Raw genomic sequence first — 19899 nt, 5'->3', positions numbered from 1 at the left:
TATGCCTTGTAGATTATACATTGGGGTATCTGCTTTCCAAAATGGGGTCTTTTTGAGGGCGTTTCCATTGTCCTGGTGCTCCAGGGCCTTCAAAAGTGTAATAGGTGGTTGTGAAATTAAATTTGTAATTTATGCTTGTAGAACGCCTAAAGGTGTTACTTCAACAGTAGACCTCTGTATGTGGCCAGGCCGTGTAAAAGTCTCACACATGTGGTATCGCCATACTTAGGAGGAGTAGCAGAATGTATTTTGGGTGTCATTTTTGCTATGTACATGCTATGTGTTGGAAATATCTTAAAAATTAGCAACTTTGTGGGAAAAAAATGCTTTTTCATTTTTTGTCCACAGTTTCCAAAAACTTCTGGAAAAAAACGAACCGTTCAAAAGACTCATTATGCCTCATAGATTATACGTTGGGGTGTCTGATTTCCAAAATGGAGTCATTTTGTGGGTATTTGTTCTTTCCTGGCTTGTTAGTGTCTCAAGAAATTAGGTCTTCAGTACATCAGGTGTGATCAGATGTGATACATTTTCAAAGATTTGCACCATAGCTTGTAGACACTATAACTTTCACAAAAACTAAATAATATGCACTATTTAGGGTTATTTTTACCAAAGATATGTAGTCGTATACATTTTGGCCAAAATGTATGAAGAAATATTACTAATTTGTAAAATTGTATGACAGAAACAAAGAAAAAGGCATTTTTTCACCAAATTTTCAGTCTTTTTTTTATTTATAGCACAAAAAAGAAAAAAACAACTCTAGTGATTAAGTACTACCAAAAGAAAGCTCTATTTGTGTGAAAAAAGGACGCAAATTTCATTTGGGTACAGTGTTGCATGAATGAGTAACTGTCATTCAAAGTGTGAGAGCGCTGAAAGCTGAAAATTGGTCTGGGCAGGAAGGGGGTGAAAGTGCCCTGTAGGCAAGTGGTTAAAGGAATATTTCACTTTTATTGTTTAACTTCAAGCATTATTAAAATCACTGCTCCTGAAAAATCGGCCATTTTCGAAACTTTTTTTGCATTGATACATGTCCCCTGGGGCAGGACCCGGGTCCCCAAACACTTTTAATGGCAATAACTTGCATATAAGCCTTTAAAATGAGCACTTTTGATTTTTCATGTTCATATCCCATAGACTTTAACCGTGTTGACGTGTTCGTCTATATTTTTTGCCTGTTCGCAAGTTCTGGTGCGAACTGAACCAGGGGGTGTTCGGCTCATCCCTAATCTGTATTCCTATTTCTGGACCTATATCCTGCCTTTGATATGTTTGACCACCCCCTCCTCCTCAAAAAACTTTACGCCCTCGGTCTCTGTGATGGCACTTTTCGGTGGCTCTCATCCTACCTATCCCAATGCACCTTCAGTGTCACTTGCAATTCTACTTCCTCCTCTCCTCTTCCATTCTCCGTCGGGGTCCCCAAAGGTTCTGTTCTTGGACATCTCTTATTTTCAATCTACACCTCTTCCCTGGGTCAGCTGATTCAATAAAAATTCAATATCATTGCTACACTAATGACACACAAATCTCTATCTCTCCACCCCTCAACTCACTCCATCAGTCTCCTCACGCATCACTAACTTACTAACAGACATATCTGTCTGGATGTCACACCACTTCCTCAAACTCAACTTGTGTCCAAAACCGAACTCATATTATTTCCTCCCCCATGTGCCTCTTCCCCTGACTTTTCTGTCAAGAGCAATGGCACAACCATCCACCCATACCCACATGCCAGGGTGCTAGGTGTTATCTGAACTCTCCTTTCGGCTCACATCCAATCCCTTTCCAAAGCTTGCCACCTCAACCTCTGCAACATCTCCAAACTACTTCCCTTCCTAACCAATGAAACCACAAAGCTCCTAATTCACTCCCTGGTTATCTCTCACCTTGACTACTGAAACTCCCTCCTCACTGGCTTACTGTTAAATAGACTATCCCCCCTTAAGTCCATCACGAATGCTGTTGCCAGACTCATCCACCTTACAAACCGCTCAGTGTCTGCCACCCCTCTCTGCCAATCCCTCCATTGGTTGCCACTCGCCCAACAAATTAAATTCAAAATACTAACAATAAGTTACAAAGCCATCCACAACTCGGCCCCCAGCTACATCACTAGCCTAGTCTCAAAATACCAATCTTATCATCCTCTTCATTCCTCCCAAGACCTCCTGCTCTCTCATCGCCTCCTCCAACATTCACCCCCAGGACTTCTCCTGAGCCTCTCCCATCCTCTGGAATACCCTTCCTCAATCTGTCAGACTATCTGCAAATCTATCTACTTTTTAGGCAATCCCTGAAAACTTTTCTCTTTGGAGAAGCCTACCCTGCCTCCAACAACTGTTATTTTATTTTCTTCATCAGCTCATCCTCCACAGTTATTACCCTTTGTATCACTTGACCCTCCCTCCTAGACTGTAAGCTCTAACGAGCAGGGCCCTCTGATTCCTCCTGTATCAAATTGTATTGTAATTGTACTGTCTGCCCTAATGTTGTAAAGCGCTGCACAAACTGTCAGTGCTATATAAATCCTGTATAATAATAATAATTTAACCGCTTGCCAACCAGACACCGTCATTATACTGCGGCTGGTCGGCACGATCCCGTAAGCCGTCGTAGCTGTATGTTGGCTCCTTTAAGCGGGATAGCAGGCGCATGTGCTCCGTCGGAGGTACGCTCCCGCTGCACTGCGGGGTTGCCAATGCTCGTGGCCATCGGTCGGAATGACCGCCGGCCACGAGTGATCACAGGCACGAGAGGCAGAACAGGGACGTGTGTGTTTGTAAACACACAAATCCCTGTTCTATTCTGTGAGGAGAGACAGATTGTGAGTTCCTAATAGCTAGGAAGCACAATCTGTCATTTCCTCTAGGTCAGTCCCCTCCCCCTACATTTAGAAACACACACAGGGAACACAGTTAACACCTGTCATTTAACAATTTTCCATCATAGTCTCATTTCATCACCAGTTCACTTTAGCATAGATGATAGTTGTCTATATTAGTTTTGATTGTGTTAATTGAACAAGCCTGATCTCCATTAGTGCTCAGTGTGATTTATCTCTGGCTTATCATGTGACTGGGAGCATAATACATATCACTTCTAAGATGGCCCCATCAGAGCCTGAGGCATGCCTGCTTCAAACGCGTGCACCCTCCCACTGAACTTTAATCCGGAAGTGACGACATCGCAGCAGGACGTTTCGGTGTTCACGGATCCCTTCCTCTGGATACTGAAGGCTTTGGACTCCACCACTGCATTCGCTACAGAGGACGGCTTCTCGGTACACACTGGTCCCAGCCCTGCATCCTCTGGATAAGTGCGGATGACACCCATTATACATGCCTGTCTCTCTCATCTGTCTGTGAGTGTATTCGCTATTTTTTTACATTGAATCCATTACATTTTTAATATGCTACGCTTAGAAGGTGCCGCTTTCTTTCCCTCACTGATGGGCACTGATAGGTGGTACTGATGGGCACTGATAGGTGACACTTGTATGCGGCACTGATGGGCACTCGCACTTGTAGGCGGCACTGATATGCACTCATAGGCGGCACTAATGGGCACTCATATGCGGCACTGATGGGTACTTATGTGTGGCACTGATGGGTACTTATGGGTGGCACTGATAGGTGGCATGGATGGGCACTGTTTAGCACTTATAGGTGGGCACTGATGGGCACGGATGGGCACTGATAGGTGGCACTGATGGGTGGCGCTGATGACACTGATGGGTGGCATTGCTGGGCATCCCTGTTTTATAATGTGTCACAGAGGTGCCAGTCAGTGCCCATTTGTGGGCACTGATTGGCATATTTTGGGCATATTTTTTCACATGTGGATGGCCATAGGGGATGTACCTGGCCATCCACATGCTAGGGGCTTCCCTGGTGGTCCTGGGGGCTTCCCTGGTGGTCTAGTGTGGGCATCTGAGGGGGGCTGTGCTGATAAACAATCAGCGCAGACCCCCCTGTCAGGAGAGCAGCTGATCGGCTCTCCTCTACTCACGTCTGTCAGATGCGAGTGAGGAAAAGCCGATCGTCGGCTCTTCCTGTTTACATTGTGATCAGCCATGATTGGACACGGCTGATCACGTGGTAAAGAGCCTCTGCCGGAGGCTCTTTACCGAGATCGGTGTAGCGGTGTGTCAGACTGACACACCGCACCACCGATCGCCATGATGTTTGCCCCCATGGGCGCGCGGCGGCTGTTATCCTGCAGGGCATCATATGACGCCCAGTGAGGATAACTGAACCACCGCCCAGCTGTCATTCTGCTATAGGCCGGGCGGGAAGTGGTTAAATACGGGTGGTATGGATGGTCTATTGTTTTATTCCATCTATACCTTAAATGTGATGAGTGATACCAGCTGACTGTGCTGGAGATTGGGCTGGAGACGGCTATCCTCTTGCAGCTGACAGGAGTGTATAAGGGTCCATTAATTTCCACATTAGGAATGAGGCTACAACTAATGCCCCAACATACTACTAGGGCCCATATTGACCATCTTAAACGGGGTCATAATCGTCCGGTAAGCCCCCCACTGTATCACATTTGGTGGAGTAACCTTTCCTTGGGCATTTTTAGGATTCTCCTTTACACCTTCTGTGACGGGAGTTGCTTTGGGCGGGGGGCTCGTGGAACCCAGCTTACCTTAGAGAGCTCTGGAAACCCATTTTCCAGCTCCTCAGGCCCCTCTTATGTCTAAGTTACCCTGTGGCTATTAGAGGCACGGGGTGACCGAGAACCAGAGTCTGGTTTTCCCTAACCAGACTGCCTATACAACCACACCAGACTCAGAATTTTGTGTTACCCCTGTTATCCTGGGTTCTATGCGTGGTTTGTGTTGAAAGAATGAAGGGGTTCTTTCACTTTGGACAGTCATATTTCTGAACAATATCCCTCAAGAAATATATGAAGATAAATAATTCCACCTTTTAGACTGCTAGATCGTTTGAGGTGGGGTTTGTTAAGTATTTATTGTTAAAGGGGTTGTAAACCCACGTGTTTTTTCACCCTAATGCATCCTATGCATTAAGGTGAAAAAAACCCTGGCAGTGACCAGCCCCCCTATTTTACACACCTGAGCCCCATATTTCTCTCGGCAGATATACGCTGTCCCTCTCTGCACGGGGTCCCGGCTCTTGATAGGATAGATTGATAGCAGTGCAGCCATTGGCTCCCGCTGCTTTCAATCAAATCCAATGACGCGGGCACCGGGGGCGGGGCCGAGTCCGGCATTTGTGTCTATGGATGCCGAATCCTGGACTCGGGAGCGCGCCCTTAAGGTAACCCCCCCAGAGAGCTCTTCTCCTAGGGGGTTTCCTGATGTGGGGAGAAGCTACCAGCACCACCAGGTAACCCCAGAAGAGGATGATCAGGGCCACTCTGTGCAAAACGAGCTGCACAGTGGAGGCAAGTATGACATGTTTGTTAATTTATATAAAAATAAAAAATGAGGGTTTACAATCACTTTAAGTGGCTGTCTCCCTTTATTCTGTTTGTCTGCTTTGGGGGCAACCTATTATGGGATGTACATGTGTATGTGGAATAGCCACTAGAAGGGAGGGGGGATTTTTCCTGCAGCCCTTCCTAAAGGCTGTCTGTGTGTCTCTTATTACTGAATATAGTTTACCCCACCCTGTGTCATTATGCAAAGAAGGAGGATTTTCCCCTGAGTGTATATCTCTTTGTACCTGTGTTTGAATGAACAGTATTATGTTTTTCATTACCCTACACTGATCAACAAGTGACTGGGTGGGCTAAGGGATCGTAGATCATGCTGGTACCGGGCATAGGAAGCTTATATGGCAGACATACTCCTCTTGAGTGCGAGGGTCCGTCACACCTTCTCTTGTGGTGACATCTCTACATATGATTTAATGGACTGTGGTTCTTCATTGTCTAAAATCACATTTGCAATGACCTTTTACCACATAAATCCAAGGACTTTTAGATTTATTAATTGACTGATGCTTTTAATTTATGCATCATATATTGATTATGCTTGAGCGCACTGGTTATTTTACACTAGAGATATTTTTTTCACTGTGTGTATATATCACTTTTTCATGTATTTATACGCACAATCACTTTTTATGGCATAATTTGTAGTGCTGCACTTTTTTTTTATCCCAATCAGTGTGAAGTGTTATGTTTTGAAAATATGTAATTACCTTTTTATATTAGGGTTACTTGAAATTAAAGCAAAAAAAAAACAGAAAATAATTAAATGTTTTTATTTCTATGTGTTTTTCATTGATTGTATGTATGTAAGTCGGTGCTATTAAATACTTTATACTACTACTCTTATAAATGTGAACATCACATAAGTATTTCTTGATCATGTGTAATAAAAATGGCAGAGCCTGGAAATAAGGGAGGGCATTCTGCTGTGAATAGCTAAGACTGGTATGTCTAATTTTTGGCAATGAACTGCATTTACCAGGGCTCAGGAGTGGCAGGACCCCAGGACAATGACTCTGTTTAGAAAATTTGACCCCTAAAGGTTTTTGATAAGGGGTAGAAAAAATAATCTTTGAACCCTAGTTTTTCAGAATGCACTTAAAAAAATTTTCCTTGATGTGAATCATGTAAAATCCACTCATGTGCAAGCACAGGAAGATAGCAAGCCACATCCCACCGTTAAAAAGACAAAAGCCAGCTGCTGTGCATATTAGTGCTTCTCCTGGACTTCCCACACACATAGCCTCACTGTCTGACTTTCTCCTCCTAATCAAGTGTGCATCAGGGCCTTCTTTGGCAGGGCAAAAGCAGCTGCCCTGGGCCCTGTCATTGTTGTGGGGTCCAAAGCAGCTGCCTCATCCTTGCCAACTATCCTGGTTTAAATTCCCTTGTCCCTTGAATTTTTAGTCCTGTGCTGTGTCCCAATATCTCAGTGTAAATTGCTGCTACTAATGCTGCCCAGCTCTGCCCTATTGTGTAAGCCTACCATCAGCCTGTTCTGCAAATGTAAGCAAATTGGTGGGGGGAGGGTAGTGTGGGGTGTGCAGAGGTAGGCAGAGAAGGAATTACAGTTTGGGGTGTACAGGTGAGCAAGGAGGGGATGTATAGAGGTAAGAAAGGTGGGTGCAAAGATAAGCAGAGGAGGCAGGTAGAGTTAAAGGAGGGGAGAGTTGGAGTGGAGAGGATGGGGGAGGTTTGGGGTGCAGAGGTTAGCAGGGGTTTTAGAATGCAAAGATGTACTGACAGGGTGGATAAAGATGTAGGTCACGTGTATGGCAGTCGGTAAAAAAAATGTTCTGCAACCTCTAGCAACCAATCAGTGAGCAGTAATGATGTGCAGTAACCTCTAGCAACCAATCAACAAGTAGAAATTATGTGCTGTAACCTCTAGCAACTAATCAGTGAGCCGTAATGGGTGCTGTAACCTCTAGCAACCAGTCAGTAAGTGGTAATGATATGCTGTAACCTCTAACAACGTGTCAGTAAGCAGTAATGACATGCTGTAACCTCTAGCAACCAATCACAATCGCTGTCTGATCTGCTTCAGTAAACTGATTTTGCGTCTAGCTGGTATTTATTGTATGTCTCAGAGCAGGCAGGGAGTGAAATTGCATGGGGGCCCCAAGAAAATGTTTTCCCAGGGTCCAATCAATATTAAAGATGGCCCTGGTGTGCATAGCAGCCATTTTCATTTGGACCTGCTTATAGGTAGGTCCCAGCATTTGTACCCACTAGAGAATAATAACACTCAGAGGCCAGACAAGATATTCAGTTGTATTGGAGTAAACACAGGTAACAGTTACACGTGGTATGAGGAGCAGCAAAGGCCTGCCCACGATCCCATCAGTATATCAGTAAGTCTTGGAGAAACAACAATTCAACAGGTAACCAGACTATCATTTTGTAACATAGCCACAGAATTTGGAGACTCACTGCACAGTGTGTACAGGTTTTGCGTCAGCAACTGATGGAAGAGGTTGGTCATAGCTGAAACTATGGTTTGATGTACTAGCATTGTGGGAAGGCCTTCAGTCTCTGATTTAAGCCCCATAGCTCACAATAGCTGAGGTGTCCCCATCCTGTCCCTTCTTGCCAGAAAGCTGAACCTATCTCTACTACACTGTCCTTAACCAGAAGGAGCTCTATCCCTGCGCACTGCCCACTTCGCAAAATGTGCACCAACTGCAGTGGGACAATTCTATTTATTAGCACAGCTCTCACTAAAGCTGGCCACAGAGTTTAACCAGGCTTGTAGTGTCCAATTTGACAGCTTCTCCTCTGATGACATTGACAGAATCTCCAGAGGGACATAATTCCTCTTAGCTTCCATTCCTACCTCCAGTACAGTGGCCGTGACACAGCGCTACCTACAGACAGGATGCCACACTGCACCTGCCTATACTCCCCCCCCCCTCTTCAGTACTGGAAACATACATAAACAAAATCCATCTTGCAGAAAACAAAAATTACCATAATGAATGGATAACTCTACACAACATAATCAGCACACTTTGCGGGTAACTGCCCTTAGTTAGACCTGATAGGGCGACAGACTTCACCGTCTCCTCTGGTGCAAGCAGCAGGGCTTTCAATCTCTGTAGGATTCTCAGAGGCCTCAGGGGTTTGGGGGTTATCATGGTCAGGCATAACATCCTCCCCTAGGCCAGTGTCCAAAGAAGAGTCCTCAGACTCATCTGGATGCTAAACGTTCTCACACGGTGGAACTGTCAGAAGGGTCTGAGATCAGACGCTAGGATTTAACAGGAGGCAGATATCATTCCATGGTAACCTCCGGAAAAGAGGAAAGGCCTGTGTTTTAGGAGTCCTTCCAGACGGCCGGCGGTTGGAGAAAACAATCCTTGCCCAGCACACAAGGGCTCAATAGGTTTTGGTGGAGGCATTTTTAGTCAGCCTCTGGACACCATATCATATACAGGAGATGGTGGGAACTGTTGTTTTTCTACTCGATACAAGGTGGTCTCCCACCAAGGCTCTAACTTACTTAACAATTAGTCTAGATGCTGAATGTGGTCTTCAAAAGTCCTGGAGAAGATGGTGATATCATCTAGATAGATGAATACAGATTTAAAAGTTGTAGTCTCCTAGGCACCACTCCATCAGTCTTTGAAAAGTACTGAGGGAGCAGGTTATCCCACAAGGCATGCAATTAAACTCATACAGCCCTAGTAGGGTGATGAATGCTGTTTATCCGGATCCTGCTCTCACACTTGGACCTGCCAGTCCATCGTGATTGTTTTTGTAGTCCAGCAGCAGTATACTCAATAGACGTGCACACTGAAATATTTTGTTTTGGAATTTCGTTTTCGTCCGAAAAATAATAATAATAATAAATGTATTTAGTTACTCCCGAAATTTGTTTTTATCTATTTTGTTTTGTTAAAAAATGCATTCGTCCAAAAAAGCCAAAATAATTAAGGTTGAATCTGTCATTGAAGGCTTATGGTGTCTGTCGAATGCTCTAAGAGGATTCAACGGAGCAGCTAAATTGTACGCCGCCGCAATCGTACATTTCCGGTCGAATGTTCTGCCTACAAGCTATAGTAGAATTCTAATGTTGTATGACACTAGTAATAATTATATTTATTAATTATTATTACTAGTCAACCAACATTAGAATTCTTCTATAGCCTATGGGCGGAGCATTTGACCATAAATGTCCGCTCACGGCGACTGCTTTGTCAAATCTTCATGTCAAATCTTTTCTCTCTATGTCGAATAATCTTGGACTAATAGAGTTTTGCTATTGTCTCTATAATGTTGAATCTTTTCTCTCTATGTTGAATATTTTCTCTCTATGTAGAATAATCTTGAAGTAATAGAGCTAAGGTTAAGCACATTCAACCACAGGTTTGATGAACACAGATCGCTATTGTCAGCGTCATGTCGAATCTCCTAACTATATCGAACTGTTGTCACAACGAAAACAAAAATGAAGCATTTGTTTATATCAGATCTTTCGGTTTTCAGACTCTGCACGTATTAGATATGTGCATTTGTTTTCATCCGAATGCATTTTTGTCCAAATTTTTGGTATTTTCGTTATCGTTTTAACAAACGATAACGAAAATACCAAAAATTTGGACAAAAATGCAAAAATTTTTGTCCAAATTTTTGGTATTTTCGTTATCGTTTTAACAAACGATAACGAAAATACCAAAAATTTGGACAAAAATGCATTCGGATGAAAACAAATGCACATATCTAATACTCAACTTATGATGTGATATCTACTTGAGCTGCCTGTATGTAGTGATGTTTTGGTACCTGACACTGCTTTACCAATATATGTCCAGTAATATCTACATTCTATTACTTTCATCTTTGTACTAAGGATTTTGTGATTTAAGCAGACCCACTAGCCCTGGACTGTCCATTACCTCTGTGTCTTTGGGCACTGAAGGATTTCATGTTTCTGGCCTGAATTACGTTGGATCGGTTCCTGAGGAACTTGGCACTCCATTCACCCACTGAGGTTTTAAGGTGGGGTGCTGGCTCCTCGGGGGTTATCTTAGGTTGTGCTTATACTTGTGGTGCAGGTGTATTACAGGGAGGGGGGACCCATTTTGGGAGGGTATCCATCAGCTCCTACTTGGTGGATGTATGTGCATTAGGTAGGGTATAGGTTTGGTTGGGAGGGGATTTAGTTGGTTAGGTAGGTTGTGGGGTATGGTATCTGAGTTAGGGGGGAAGTGGGTTCATGGGAGGTGGGGGGATAGGGGAATTTGGGCATGATGCTGTTAATATTATGCATTTTTTTCTAATATATATATTGGAGAAGTTTACTCAATAGGGTGTGTGTATCATATCTTTTTTGTTTTTTTCTTTTTGATAGTTGTTCTGCATATTATCACCCTCCCCCTATAATGGAGGTGAGTACCTCTCCCCCCGTTTAGGGTTCATTGAGTAAGACTCTCAGGACAACTCTTTTTGTTTTTGTACCTGACAGTACTCACTAGCTAGGTCCAGAACAGAGAAATAGCAGGCCTGACCCAATGCCATAAGCAGCTATTCTTTTCAAGGTAGTCGGTAGGCATCCAAGCGGGTTCAGGCGTTAACTTTGCGATAGTCCACACAGAACCGTAAACTGACATTTTTCTTTTGCACTAAGAAAACAGGTGTGGCCCAAGGACTGCAACTTTCCTTGATTAGTTCACTTTTCAGCAAGTTGCAGATCAAGTCCTTAAACTCTTGACACATGGATTTTCACCTTTGGTCGTCATCCATTGCCACATGGAAGCCATGTTCTGTGCCAACTCTCATATGGCTGTTTGTAGAGCTGACAATGGTGAAGAGGCTAAAACCTCCTCTTCTAAGTAGAAAGGCTCACTCTTCTTGGTCACTGAGATAGTGGCCTCTGCGTCCTTCTGTTCTTGAGCCATTGCTTCTACCACTACATCATTGAAACCGAAGGACAGTTGAGAGCCCATTTCCTCTTGTAGGATCCTCTGGATGAATTGGTCCCGGTGGCAACTTGTCTGGAGCACTCACTGTATGTCAGTGCACCCTTGCAGGACTTTTTTCTCCAGCCGTTTCCATAGCTTTTGCAGGGCCACTGCGAAGTGAGTGAAGCTCTTGCCCTCTTATTTCCAGCAAATGAATAACCTGCGCCCTAACTTAATCATGGTCACATTCTCCCCAGCAGATAACAGGTAAGTGCTGGCGGACCTGGGCTTGAAGACAGCAGGCTAGCAGATGCTTGGTAGGCTGGTAACTGGTTGTAAGTGCTGGGCAGGCTGTTGAGGAACAAGTAGGAAGAGGACCAGTCAACGGGCACTTTGGCAGGCAGAGTAAGGCAGGATGCACTGTCTGACAAGGCAGGTCAGTAACAGATGAGCAGATCAACCATAAATGGCAAGCAAAGAAGTAGTGGAGCAGATCAAGTAAAGCAGAAGGCTGAGGCAAATTATAGAGACAATCCTGGGTCAGCGCAGGTGGCATTCAAAGGTAGTCAAAGGCAAGCCGGGTCAGCAACAAACAAATCAAGTATAGAAGCAGGTAGCAGGTTACACGAGGGCATTGTAGATCAGACAGCAATGAACCAGTGCAGTAGCCCTGTTTTAATAGTCCATTTTGCACCAGTATTAGTGACAGGCTTGCACATATACGCACGTCTGTGCACACCTGCATGGCTACCTGCCAACCTGCATCTGCACACACATATGCGCCTTCGACACTTTTGGAAATGACAGGTGCCCACTAGAGAGTAATGACATTCAGTGGCCAGATGAAATTTTTGGTTGTATTTGGTTTGTAAACACAGGTAACAGTTAGATGTGTTGTGGAGAACAGCAGAGGTATACCTACTATCCCAGCAGTATAACAGTAATGCCCTGTACACACGGTCGGATTTTCTGATGGAAAATGTGTGATCGGAGTTTGTTGTCGGAAATTCCGACCGTGTGTGGGCTCTATCGGACATTTTCCATCGGAATTTCCGACACACAAAGTTTGAGAGCAGGCTATAAAATTTTCTGACAACAAAATCCGATCACGTCAATTCCAAATGTGTGTGGACAATTCAGACGCACAAAGTGCCACGTATGCTCAGAATAAATTCCGAGACGGAACTACTCGGTCTGGTAAAATTAGCGCTCAGAATGGATATAGCACTTTCGTCAGGCTGCAATGTTTTAAATGGTTTAATGCAGCACACTCTCTTCTTCTTTATAATACTAAAAGAATGAAGTTGTTTTGCTGCTCATATTCACACAGACTTCTCACAAACTTCTTTCTTTATTATTTATCGTGATTTCATCAATATATTTTTATTTGTCACATCTGACTAAAAAATTATCATTTTGGGATTTTTTTTTTTTTTGTTTGTATTTTTTTAAAGCCTGATCTTGTGTTTTTTTTTTTTTGTTAATTTTCTTTTACTCCAGAATAGTTTTTGGGTGTGTTTTGTGTGTCAAGTTACCACAACACCATTATTATCTTGTATTATTTAATCTCAAGGATATTGTTTGGTGCTGGTGTCTCTTGTTAATTTCACATTGTAGTTTTGAAATGTACCTGCCTCCTCACAAACAAACTGTCCTTTTTGAAGGAAAACACACATAGGCGAGTATAATTAAAACCAAAATTCCTTTACTAAGGGCTCATAACCAAACAACGCTGGAGAAACAGCAGAAATTAGTGAAGCCTTTGGCCCCCAGGGCACACATCAATTATTTTACTGCAAAATTGGTGGCCTGAGGAGTCCATGTATAAGGGAGTACAATCTGGTCTAGAAGTCCAAGAGATCATGAACAGCAGCAGATGACATGTATGTCCCCAGGCTGTGGTCATACAAGAGCCTGCATCTTTTGCCAGACCAGACTGAACCCAGGCCATCACTCTCTGGTCTTCCTTACATGCTTCCTTCCATGCTGTGGCTCTGGTGTTGGAGGTGTGGCAGGAGGAGGAGTAGGACCTGGAGGAGGAGGAGGAGGAGGACCTGGAGGAGGAGGAGGACCATGGGTGAGCTCACAAATGTGGCGTTGGCATGTGAGTTGGCCCCTCAACCCCTTATTTCGAGCTTCTAAAATGAGAAACTCACACAAGAGTCGTTGGCCCTCCTCGATTTGCTGCATTTTGCATGCTGTTAGATCAGCAAAATCCTCTTCCACACTGTGGGGTGTTCTGAGGGCCTCAGTAGCCTTCCAAAATAGGTCAATTGCAGCCTCCTCCAGGTTACTCCTTTTCCTGTCACTTTTTTTTTGAAGGCGGAGGGGAGGGACCTGAGTATCGGGCAGCCTACTTGGCCCGGCCACCTCCTGGCTGAGACTTTACTGTGTATGAATAAGGGACATCGTTTTAGTTTTTGTTTCATCAATCACAATCATAAATTATTAATCCATACTAACATATATTTAACATCACTAATTTGACAACCAGAAATATTTAGAATTATGCTATACCTGGCTCAAGCTGGGCTCCTCCACATGTTAGTGCCTGCAAGGCCCAGGTTGGACGTCAGCTGGGGGGGAAGGAAGCGTGGAAGGAAGAGTGGAGAGTGCTGGCCTGGGTTCAGTCTGACCTGCCAGAAAATGCAGCCTGTCACAGTACCACAGCCTGGGGACATAAATGTCATCTGCAGCTCCTGATCTATGGGAACCCTGGACCTTCTTGTGCTCCCTTAGATAAGTGCTCCTCATGCCACCAATTAGGATCTTCAAATAGGTGATGTCTGCCATGGGGATCACCGGCTTCACAATTTCCAGCAATTGATCCAGCGCTGCCTTCTTCTTTGTTTGGTTCTTATAATCAGGGTGGTTTACCTGCCACAGACAGGGCAGCTCCCTGAACATATCAATGAAAATGGGGATAAAGTCCTGATCATTCAATATATCCATTTTCTCTGCAAGACACAACACAAGACAAACTCTAATGTCAGGCTAAACTCTCCTAATCTTGTCCCAATATAGGCCTCAATTTCTAAGCAGTATAGGCCTAAAGTTTAAATTCGTTATCATGATCTGCGCTTCCGATACTCCTTCCTCCGCTCACAGATCGTACGTACTGTGCACGAATGTTGCGCTTTATATACACTGCGCATGCGCGAAACTCCGCCCGCCCCTGACGTTCTTTCTAGTCTATTCCCCTCCCCTTCTTGTACGGGACAGTGGGGAAGAGCGCATGGCGGAGACACAACAGTTACGTGCTAATTACAGCAACGAGGAGGAGAAGGAGGAAAGCCCGGAGCCAGAAACGTCACGATCCCGGAGGAGACGATTTAAGGCCTCAAATATGTCCTTTGGGGAGATGTTGGAGATGGTCGACATCCTACAGGGGGCCGACTATGATGGGAAGTATGGACCTTACCCCAACCCCAATGTCTGAAAGGCCAAGATCATGGCGAAAGTTGTGAAGAGCCTGCAGAAGAATTTTGGGGTACGACGATCCAAGGATCAACTCCGGAAATGGTGGTCGGACCTCAAATTAAGGGAGCACGATCAGTATAGAAGGATCAGGAGAGTGCTGCAAAAAAGTAAGTAGTTGTCCTGTGTTCCTATTCATTTTTATAACGTTCATGCTGCTCCATGTGCTTTTCTTTATACTGTAGTACAGTTTAAAATGGCAACTTTTATGTTCATGTACACATTATTCGTTCGTAGGAAAGATTGTTTGTTCGGCCTAGAAAACACCATGTTTTGGCCAGATGCATTTCAAAAAATTTTTGCTAGCCTACTTCTCTTAAAATAATTTTGTTGTCTAGATGAGTTTGTTACTAGAATGAAATGCAAACTAGATTCTGTGTAAGGAGAGGACACTCAGCAGCTGTTTACACATCTGGATGCTGGAGCACTAGTGTGGGACACAAGAACACCCCCCTGTTTGGTTTGCACCAGAACATGCGAACAGGAAAAAAGTTTGTTCGAACACGCGAACACCGTTAAAATCTATGGGACACGAACATGAAGAATCAAAAGTGCTAATTTTAAAGGCTTATATGCAAGTTATTTTCATAAAAAGTGTTTGGGGACCTGGGTCCTGCCCCAGGGGACATGGATCAATGCAAAAAAAAGTTTTAAAAATGGCAGTTTTTTCAGGAGCAGTGATTTTAATAATGCTTAAAGTCAAACAATACAAGTGTAATATCCCTTTAAATTTCGTACCTGGGGGGTGTCTATAGTATGCCTGTAAAGGGGCGCATGTTTCCTGTGTTTAGAACAGTCTGACAGCAAAATGACATTTCGAAGGAAAAAAGCCATTTAAAACTACTTGTGGCTATTGCATTGCCGGTTCGACAATAAACATAGAAGTTCATTGATAAAAACGGCATGGGAATTCCCCACAGGGGAACCCCAAACCAAAATTTAAAAAAAAAATGATGTGGGGGTCCCCCTAAATTCCGTACCAGGCCCAGGCCCTAACTTGCATATAAGCCTTTAAAATTAGCACTTTTGATTTCTCCCATAGACTTTTAAAGGGTGTTCTGCGGCATTCGAATTTGCTGCGAACACCCCAAATTTTTCGCTGTACGGTGAACTGGCGAACAGCCGATGTTCGAGTCGAACATGAGTTCTACTCGAACTCGAAGCTCATCCCTACTAGTGTGGGACACTAGAACACCCTTTTTATTAGGGGGCCCACACAGGTACTCCAGTGTATACTATAGGGGTGATTACATCTGTGAATCTTGTACAAAACAGGTAAGTATTCAAGCTTGACAAAGGAAAAAAATATTTCTTCATCTTGGAACTCTGACCAAACAGACAATTGCACCCCACTTCCAAGCAATGTTTCATATTTATATTTCTGCCATAAAATATCTGTGTGCTAAGTATACCTATTTTTTTTTACATAGGGGAGAAAAGACTCGGAGGACACCTCTCATCAGAGGAGACAAGGACTCATGAAGAAGTGGAAATCACCCGAAGCCAACAGGAGGAGGAGGAGGGAGACGTTATCGAAATAGTGACCACAACAGGTGAGTGTCTGCGACCACAGGCTCAGGTAAGAGATAGATGCCGGCATATTTATAATACATTGTGTGTTTTTGTTTCTATATTTTTAGGTGATCATGATGTTGTGGATGAAGGTCATTTCACCAGTGAAAGTGCCCAGATCCTGATTGGGGAGAACATGGGGTGTAATAGGGACTTGGAAAACATCAATCAAAACATCAATGATGTTAAAAAAAATGAAGAACATCATTGATGTTTTAGGGAGAGTTTAAAACCCCTCAAAACCCCTAATTTAGTTGGCTTTTTTTTCTGAAAATGTTTTGCACCTTTTTTGAAATAGTCTCAAAAAGCCAAATTTTGAAGATGCACACAGTGTGTCAACATGTGCTATCTGCCATCACGGGAGATCAATGTATGCATTTTGGGGGTGCAACCCCTTCCTCAATAATAAAGTAGCTGAGAGGAAGGAGTTGCACCCACAAAACACGTCCCTTTATACCCCGTGATGGCAGCTAGCACGTGTTGACATTCGGCAATTTGTGTGCATCTTCAAAATTTGGCTTTTCCAGGGGTGACTTCACCCCATCTGAACGCAATAACAAACACAGTTTATAAATACTCATGTCTGATATTGTCTTCAATTTATACTAAAGTTGAACTTTGTAAGTTCCAGATTTGTGTATTTATTGTTGGTTTTAAACATGCCTGTTTTACCTTAAAAGGACATTTCTACTTTTATTAATGTCACCTAGAAATATTGTATACAACAAACATGTTGGTTTGTCTTAAAAACCTTTTATAAATGCACATGTGATTGTGCTTGGATTAAAAATATTGAGAATCAACAATGTGTGGCTTCTTCTTTCAATGCTCCTAAACTTTTTTTGTGTGAAAATTGGTGTTTTCAGTGACAATGGGGGTTATTTCCTAAGGGCAAATCCACTTTGCACTACAAGTGCAGTTTCAATGCAGTCTCAAGTGCACTTGTAGTACAAAGTGTCTTTGCCTTTAGTAAATAACACCCAACAGTGCTTTTTAATTTTACACAATCACACCATTTTCAGGACTGCCCAAATTTAGGTCATGGTCAGCTAAAAGAAACACACAGTAAATGTAAGCAAATATTTTTGAAGTTAATTTTTTTTTTATTTAAAAAAAGGCTCAGACATTGTCTGGCATATTGATGGCCCCCCTACACGCAAAGTATTCCATGTATCTTAGACGGACCTCGTGGGCACTCAGGGGGGGCAAGCCAGGACGGCCAGCTTCAAGCGCCATCAGGATTGGTTCATTGAGATTCATAACTCCGGCTTCAGGCCCAACTGAGCCAACATAGTTCACAGAATTTCTCCTTAAAAAGTTGTGGAGAACACAGCAAGCCAGGATGATGTGATTAAGTTTATACTCCGCCATGTGTATGGGTGCAAGAAATAGGCAGAACTGGCTGGCCATTATTCCAAACGTGTTCTCCACCACTCTTATGGCTCTGGCCAGCCCGTAATTAAAAACCCTCTGGTCCGGGGTGAGGGTCCTCATAGGGAATGGCCGCATAAGATGGTCCCCCAGAGCAAACGCTTCATCTGCAACTAAGACGAATGGGAGTCCTTCTGCATTGTCTTCTGGAGGTGGCAAGCCAAAGCTGCCATTCTAGAGATGCCTGTAGAACTCCGTCTGGGTGATGACTCCACCATCTGACATCCGGCCATACTTCCCCATGTCCACATAAAGGAACTCGTAAGTAACCGACACCACCGCCAACATCACAATACTAATCAACCCCTTGTAGTTGTAATAATATGACCCCGAGTTGGGTGGTGGGACGATGTGGACGTGTTTCCCATCAATTGCCCCTCCGCATTTAGGAAAGTACCACCGCTGGGCAAGGTGGGAGGCCACAGTCTGCCATTCCTGTGGGTTGGAAGGAAACTGTGGAGTCAAACCAGAATAAAAAAATTATTTATTTTGCACATCAACATGGAAAGCAGATTAGATAAACATTCTTGGCCAACATCAGTATAACATTTATTTTAGGGACTATTTAAAGACAAAGGTATAAGGTCCACCTATCAGATTCCCCCCCCACCCCATGGGCCATTTTAGAAATTTTATGGGGGGGAGATGTTTTGGACAGGTAACCCTAACTATTTCATTAGGAGATGAATGCCTAAATAATGTGTATTACTTTGGCCAGCCCCTCCTTACTTACACTATTGGCAGCCCACTGGACAGGTAAGAAGTGGCATAATACAAAGAGATAAATACACACTGTACACATTTGAGCACATTTTTACATTCTGCAATTACCTATCAAGATAATAATAGGATACAAAAACTTTAAACATTACCATTTGAAAGTATTCAGGCAGGCCCTTGCACTACATGCTTTGGGGAATTCATCCATAAATCTGACCACAAAAGAGGTGGGCATAGTGTGTATGGGTTTGGCAAAGTCAGCAGATAGAGGATTGGCATCAGCTGAGTTAGCAGTTGGGGGAGGGGGGTTTCAAATGATTTTGGGACCCAAAAAAATAAGCCTCTGGCACTCTGCCTGATTTTAAAGCACACATCACAATTTTAAACATTTTAGGGGGTATTTAGGGTAAAACACTACTATGGAGCTGACAAAATACATTGTTAAGTGACTACACGAGGTGAATATAGGCGCAGGAGAGCATGCTGGGGAGGTAAGTGAAGGCAAATATGCATGAAGGACAAAAAAAAATTACATAATAATCCAGCATGAGGACAAAGGGGACATTCACAGCATATTACAATAATGGTAATTAGGAAATGAGGAAAGAAATACAATACAGCAAACATTATATACAATAAAATGTGATGTTAAAGGATAAAAATCTTACCTTAATATAATCCTTCTGCAGGACCTGGATGATGGCAGAACAGGTCTTCAGGATAATGATCCCCAGAGCCTGGAGGGAGATGCCTGTCGAGAACTTGAGGTCCTGCAGGCTTCTTCCCGTCGCCAAGTACCGCAGGGTGGCGACTAGCCTCTGCTCCTGAGTGATGGCTTGCCTCATGCAGGTATTCTGCCTGCTGATATAAGGGGTCAGCAAAGCCAACAAACGGTGAAATACGGGGCCCGTCATCCTGAGAAAGTTCCTGAAATCATCAGGATTATTCACACAGATCTCACAGAGCAAAGGCATGTGACAGAACTGGTCACACTGGAGCAACCAATTCTTGGTCCATGAACCAAGAACCCAACACCAAGCCCCCACAAGGCACAAACTCTACGATGAGTACGTATACGCAACATGGCTAGAAAACGGTCGGCTGCTCAGAATGAACTAACAGAATGCACTGAAGAACAGCAAGGCTTGTAAAGAGCGATCTGAAAATCAGTAACGTACGAACAAGAACACAATGACAAGTCAAGGGTAACTCGCTGCATGCACTGAAGACCAGATACAAACCCACAAGCACAAACTGAACAGCAGAAATACGATCTGAAAACCACGAGTCTGAAAAAGCGCGAATCGTCTCTCACCAA

The sequence above is a fragment of the Aquarana catesbeiana genome, linkage group LG01 (assembly GCF_042186555.1).
Source record: "Aquarana catesbeiana isolate 2022-GZ linkage group LG01, ASM4218655v1, whole genome shotgun sequence".
Classification (NCBI taxonomy): Eukaryota; Metazoa; Chordata; class Amphibia; order Anura; family Ranidae; genus Aquarana; species Aquarana catesbeiana.
The sequence above is the reverse complement of the archived record's forward strand: the minus strand, read 5'-3'. Positions refer to the sequence as shown.